Source organism: Leucoraja erinacea, chromosome 1, assembly GCF_028641065.1.
Source record: "Leucoraja erinacea ecotype New England chromosome 1, Leri_hhj_1, whole genome shotgun sequence".
Lineage (NCBI taxonomy): Eukaryota > Metazoa > Chordata > Chondrichthyes > Rajiformes > Rajidae > Leucoraja > Leucoraja erinaceus.
The window spans coordinates 92072739-92080049 of record NC_073377.1 but is presented as its reverse complement, the minus strand read 5'-3'; the positions used below and the strand labels follow the sequence as shown (position 1 = coordinate 92080049).

The 7311-nt window shown below is 41.0% G+C and overlaps 1 long non-coding RNA gene across 1 annotated transcript; it reads left to right on the top strand.

Moving 5' to 3' along the window:
* Window positions 1-2416: 2416 nt before the first annotated feature.
* Window positions 2417-5258, top strand: LOC129699285 (uncharacterized). Its single transcript, XR_008723817.1, has 2 exons — window positions 2417-2633; window positions 3696-5258. It is a non-coding gene; the product is annotated as an uncharacterized LOC129699285 (long non-coding RNA).
* The last annotated feature ends 2053 nt before the right edge of the window (window positions 5259-7311 follow it).

The window sequence follows — 7311 nt, the reverse complement described above, 5'->3', positions numbered from 1 at the left end:
CAAGAACCAACTAAGATGGGTCGGTTATGTTGTTCAGATGGAAGACGTGCGTTTACCAAAGCAAACCTTCTCCTCCCAGCTTAAAGAAGGCAAACGGAAAAGAGGTGGACAAAAGAAGAGATTCAAAGATTCCTTAAAAGCCAGCATGAAGAAATGTGCAATCGACATCAACAATTGGGAAACCAATGCCAAGGACAGGAAACTCTGGCGAACCATCATCCAAGAAGGAAGAGCGACCTTTGAAGCCAAGAGATGAGCAGAATTAGAAGAAAAGAGAAGAAAACGGAAAGAGAGACAGCAACAACCAAAGCCCGGTCTGCCATTGGAATTATCTGTCCTGAATGTCGAAGAACTTTCAAAGCCTGAATTGGACTCTGGAGCCACCTAAGAGTCCATAAAAACAACAAAACATAAAAACAACAGAACGTGGACCATCATCCTCGACCTCGAGGGATAGCTACGATGATGACGACGATATATTAATGGTTTCCAAAACACTTTAGTGATGACTGTGTTCTTCTTAATCAGCTAAAACTTGAGCCCCAATCTTTATCAATTTAGAAATTAATGTATATCTGTAGCAAAGTTAAGCATCATTGTTTTTTGCATCATTGTTTTTTTGCATCATGCAACCATCACCGAGTTTGTTGCATGATGTACAATGCAGTTTAGCAGATGATTAAGTGCAGGGCTGAAATCTCACACAAGAATTGAAAATGGAATTATAAGCCATAAGTAAAATCTGTCAGCCACTTAAAGCTTGTAATCATTTCCTTCAATATGAAAATATGATAATGAGTTCTACTTATATCAGTCATTAACAGTGGAAATCTTATCAGGCTGAGCTGTGAGGGTAGGATTTGAGCAATGGTGCCAAATGAGAGATAGGAAATTAATAACATTTTCAAATGTCACTCATGATTATCATTTCCAATTAGAAAAGAAATAGAAAAAAGTTCTGGTTCACAATTGCTTATTTTAATCTCTCGCACAATCTCAAAATCCATCCCATTCCTCGGAAAATGATTGTGTGCCCTGGTATTCTGAACTCTCAATGTTTATCACAGTGAGTCTGCGAACATAAGTTAGAATCAAACCTCATGAATCAGGCAGGAAAATAGGGGTAAAAGAAGTGATAATTGTGCAATTTTATTTTTCAGCACCTCGAGTTCAGAGCTTCACCTGCTGCCAGGGAATATTGGTAATTCAGGCACAAGGCTCACTGAGGTTTCCATCCATTAGTTTTAATAGATAGAATATTACCAGGTATGAATGTGAATTCCTGACATTCCTTCTCCTTCAAAATGTCTTTGCAGCAAGAATACTAAAGCTGCACATTTACCTTCATGACAAAAAGGATAAGAGAAAATTGAAGCATATTTAACACATTAGGAGAGGACTCTGGTGGTGGATCAATTGGTTAAGGCGTCAAGCAACTGAATTCATCCTAGCTTATGTATCTGCTCGAAGTACTGAACAAAAATGCTCTTGCATTTCCTCTCAAAGAACATTTAGGAGCATTGGACATGAAATGTGGAACAATACAGAACAGAAGCAGACTGTTTGGCTCACAGTGTCCACGCACAAACGTAAGGCCAATTTAGACTAATCTTCTCTGCCTGCACGTCCTCCATTCCCAGTATATCTATGTGCCTATCTAAAAGCCTCTTAAATGCCACTACTGTACCAGCCTCCTCCACCAACTCTGGAATCGCATACCAGGCACCCACCACTCTCTCTGTAAAAAACTGCCACACACATCTCTGTTAAATGTTGGCCCTATCACATTGAAGCGATTTCTTTGACATTTCCACCTTGGGAAAAAGTTTCCGACTGTCTACCCTATCTACGGCTCTCATAATTTTATATGCTTCTATCATGTCTCTCTTCAGCCTCTAAAAGCTCCAGGAAAAACAATCCAAGTTTGTTCACTCTCCCATAGAGTCATACAGAATGGAAATTGACTCTTCAGCCCAGTTTGCCCATGCTGTCCAAGGTGCCCCATCTACATGTCCCACTTGCCCACATTTGACCCATATTTCTCAAAGCCTTTCCAATCCATGTACCTGTCCAAGTGTCTTTTAAATGTTGTTATGTTTTACATCTCAACTTCCTCCTCTGGCTTCTCATTCCATATACCCACCACCCTCTGTGAAAAGGTTGTCCTTCAAGTTCCCATTAAATCATTCCACTCTCATCTTAAACATATGCCCTCAGATTCTTGATTCTCCAATGCAGGATAAAAATACTTTGTATATCCACACTACCTATTCCCTTCATGATCAAATACATACTATAGTTTTGGCTCTTAACTCCTGGCCACATCCTCATAAATCCTCTCTGCATTTTTTCCAGTTTACAATCTTTCCTATAGCGGTGTGGCCAAAACTGAACACAATACTCCAGCTGTGGCCAAAGATCTTAGAGGGACAAGATAGACCACTCCTCGAAAAACGCGTAGTATGACGTGTGTGACCGTCGACGCCATTTTGTTAAGCATTTATTGGGCTTCCCCCACACTGTCATGGCGTCCTGATCTAAATTCCATCTCACTGCTCTGCTATCAAGTATTCTAATCGTAAATCTAAATGACCCGACCTGTCATTCTTTAGGTTCCCCAATAAAAAAGAAAGGTGAGAAAATATTTTTATTATTTTCAGTCGATATTCTGTCGTGAAAATGTTATTTTCTGTTCTCCCATCAACAGCCATTGGGAAATGGGTTTGTCGGTACATTATAAAGTTATTAGACTTATGTTTAATAGATCTTTACTTACCATAATAATAAAGACAGTTTTAACACTTCTGTACATTTTAGGTTTTGTTCTTGTAAGGGATTTATTTCCAAAATATGGCCCGCGGACACATTAGGCCCAGTGGCCACGGGATTTTTCGAGCTCAGATTCGTGTCCGAGAATGCGGCGGCTGTTACCTATTATATCCCTCGAATTGTCGAGACATCACAAGCAAAGATCACAAGCCCGCCGTGATCACAAGCCCGCCCATTCAAATATTATACAACTCTGCTCTATCATCTTTTGGGTGCAATGGTGGGTCGGGGGGTTAGGCGGCGGCGGCCGCAATCAAAGATACGAGAGCAGCTCTGCTCTATAATCTTTGGTCGGAATGGGACGGCTGCGCGTTATAATGTGCTATCGTTCCACTCCCTCTCCCCCACCTCCCTGTCCCCCTTCTCCCTCTCCCCCCTTCTCCCTCTCCCCCCTTCTCCCTCTCCCCCCTTCTCCCTCTCCCCCCTTTTCCCCTTCTCCCTCTCCCCATCTCCCTCTCCCCATCTCCCTCTCCCCCTTCTCCCTCTCTTCTGTCTCCCCTCTCTTTCGATCTCTCTCTCCCCTCTTTTCTCTCGATCTCTCTCTCTCCCTCTCTTCTCTCGATCTCCCTCCCTTCCCTCTCTCCCTCCCTTACCTCTTCGTGAGAGTTGGCAGCTCTGCTATGCCTTGGGTCCAAAAGAGGATAGAAAGAAAATACTTAATGGTCTTTGTAAGAAGATTTTAATAAGCTCTTCTACATTTAAGGTAAATTGACATATTAGAGGCAAAATACATCTTCAACATACAGATCTCCACACAACTGAAAACAATTGCATTTAAGTGATATATCATCCATTGTTCAGGCATGTAGTTATGATCATCTTTCTTCTTATTAGTTAATCCTAAATGATATCTCCTGTAATTTCAGATGTCAACAGTGGGTCCAGAATACTCATCGACAAGATCTCCTGCACCGAACTGCAGAGTATTTGTCAAATAACTGCCGTCTTATGTACATTGTGTGAAATTGTGATTTGTTAACTGCACAAAACTAATGCAAATGGCGATACATGCCTGCATTTGGCCCATACCCCTCTAAACCTGTCCTAACCATCAAATAACCTAACAGAACTGTCATGAGGAAAGATTTAAAAGACTAGGCTTGTATTCACTGGAGTTTAGAAGGATGAGGGGGGATCTTATCATATTGTTTACAGTGTACTATGTTTACAGATTCTGTTGTGCTGCTGAAAGTAAGAATTTAATTGTTCTATCTGGGACAAGCTAGATGCAGGAAAATTGTTCTACATGACAATAAAACCCTCTTGTTAGATGCAAGGGGATCTTATAGAAACATCTAAATGAATAAAAGGACTGAACAAGCTAGATACAGGAAAAATGTTCCCAATGTTGGGCGAGTCCAGAACCAGGGGCCACAGTCTTAGAACAAAGGGGAGGCCATTTAAGACTGAGGTGAGAAAAAACTTTTTCACCCAGAGAGTTGTGAATTTGTGGAATTCCCTGCCACAGAGGGCAGTGGAGGCCAAATCACTGGGTGGATTTAAGAGAGAGTTAGATAGATCTCTAGGGGCTAGTGGAATCAAGGGGTATGGGGAGAAGGCAGGCATGGGTTATCGATTGGGGCTGATCAGCCATGATCACAATGAATGGCGGTGTTGGGTCGAAGTGCCAAATGGCCTCCTCCTGCACCTATTTTCTATATTTCTAAAACACTCATCCAGCAATCCTCGAGCCCACCAGCTCATCCCGTAGTCAATTCATCAGCTTTTCCATAAGAACTTCCATCAGTTCTTGCAAAAGAATGACAATCAGCCAATCTCGATTACCCTCAGCCCATCAAGCAGTCCCTTAATTCGCACAGAAGTCTGAACTATTGAATGCTCACTGCATCTCTTTCCATGTCAGCAAGTTAATATCCAGCTGCATATGAACCATGTGAAAAATGAATAAATAGATGCATGTGGTGCAGTGATTTGTGCAGCACTATAGGCCTGGAGACCAAGAGGAGTTCACCATTGAACGGAGTTTGAACGGGGGGCTTGAGGCCCCCGACCGAGGAAGAACAAAAGGAAGGGACTTGAACTTTATTTCGCCTTCCATCACAGTGAGGAATGTGTAGGAGTCACTTTGGTGAATGTCCGTATTAAAATGTGTTTTTGAGTGCTGTTGCTTTTAATTGTATGACTGACCTGGCCAATGAAATTCCTCGTATATTGCAAAACATACTTGGAAAATAAAATCTGATTATGATTCTGAAAAGCCTTTCCCTTCCATACTCTTTCCTCTCTTTGATCTTTTTGCAGCTGACTGCCTTTCTGTACATGTTGCAAGAGATTGTCGCGGCATCCAGCATCCTCGGAGAATGTAGAATTAAAGGCAGTTTTAAAGATGGTTATTTGCCTCAAAATTGGGTTATTGTATCTCCAGAACCTCCCCAGAGGCTCTGGGAGACACAAGGTTCAAGAGGGAACACAAAAAGCCTAATTAGGAAGAATATTAAGAGTAAGATTTTCAATTAAAATACTGTAATTGATGGAAACTTGCCTTTAAATTGGTTCCTGGATGAAACCCTGATGGTTCTCACATTGTCTCTTTAAATTTACTCTCCTTTTCACACTTGCATTAAAACACACAGCCACCACCATTCACAGTGATACTGCCCGGCAGTCTCATAATTACAGTCTACACAGCTACCTTGACAGCCACACAAAATGATGTAAATAAAAATTGTTTTCCTGTTTAAGAAGTTCAATTGAGAATTATTTGAAATTGTGGGGGTTGATACAAAATACTGTTGACCCACAAATGTGTTGATATGAGACATTCACATTTAAAAAATCCATGTCGCAAAAAAAGCAAGAAGGTGCCCATGTTATTTGACCAACTTGCCAGATTAATTTAAATATACACAATACACAATACAATTTATTTGTCACTTGAACCTCATAGAGGTTGTTGGAGCCCCCGGCGTGCGCTAGAAAAGTGCCGCAGCCATTTAAGCCACGCCGGGCGATGATGTAAGGCCCCGCTCCAGGTCATCCTCGACCCCCGCTACTCGGGCGGAATAATTTGCCGTTGCGGAAGCCCCGAAAAGCGGTCTCCCAGCAGGGACCCGCAGGCTCCGATATTACTGTCTGCCAGGCCTGCGGTTGGAGCCTCCGAATCTCCGGGGCTCGGGTCACAGCAGCGCATGGGTACATATGTAGGTATGTATGCATTAGTTTTGCTCCTAATTCCCTTTTCAAAATCATTAATATATATGGTAAACAGTTGCAGCCCCAACACCAAGCCTTGTGGCAAAAAAATCCAGAAGATTAGTCAAACATGATTTTCCTTTCATAAATCCATGTTGACTTGGACAGATCCTTTTACTGCTATCCAAATGCCCCATTATTGCATCTTTAATAATTGACTCCAGCATCTTTCACACCACCAAAGTCGGGCTAACTGGTCTGTAATTTTCCGTTTTCTCTCACGCTCCTTTCTTGAAAAGTGGGATAGCATTAGCTATCCTCCAATCCACAGGAGCTGATCGTAAATCTATTGATCGTTGGAAAATGATAATATATATAAATATATATGTATGTGTATATATGCATGTATGTGTATATATGCATGTATATGTGTGTATATACGTATGTGTATATATATATATATATATATGTTTATATATGTGTATATATGTATGCATATAAATGTATCAATATGTATGTGCATTTGTGTGTATGTGTGTATATATGTGTGTGTATAAATATATATATATGCATATATTTATTATTACTATATAATTATATATATAATTGCCTTTATGGTTTATGTATATCATCTTACAAGACAAATAAATTAATAGTGATGATTTAAATCAAAGTTGCTTCTGATACATGAGAATAAACTATTATCTCTAACTTGCCTCTCACACACAGACACACATTCATATAAATATATTAAATATATATACGTTAAATTTAATTTTTTGCAGTGTGTGTTAAAGCAATACAATGCAAGGGAAACTACACAAAGGAGGGGTCTGTTCCCGCTACAAGATACTTGAGGATCTTTGCTTTGGATCAAAGATTATAGCGGAGCTCTATAATCTTTGCTTTGAATCACAGCGGGTGGAATACCGGAAGTCGAGTGTCGCTGTAACAAATGGCGGCCGTGACGTTCCGTTGCGTACTACACGTCAGCCCATTGAATTTCGAAGGAGTGGTCTATCTTGTCCCTCTAGGATCTTTGGCTGTGGCCTCATTAGCACCCTGTACAGCTACAAAATAACATCCTTGCTTCTATACTATTTCCGCTGACTGATGAAGGCCAATGTGGTGAAAGCCTTCTTGGCCACCTTATCTGCCTGTTACACCAGATTCCACTAGGGGTGCTGCAGTGATGGCGCCTCTGCCTACAGCCTGTCCGTTTTTTCACTTCTTTTTTTTGTTTTAGTTTGTCTAAATTGTTTGTTTTAGGGTTACTTTAACTTTTCTATGTGGGGGAGGGGAGCAGGGTAAGAGGGAAACTGTTTCTTA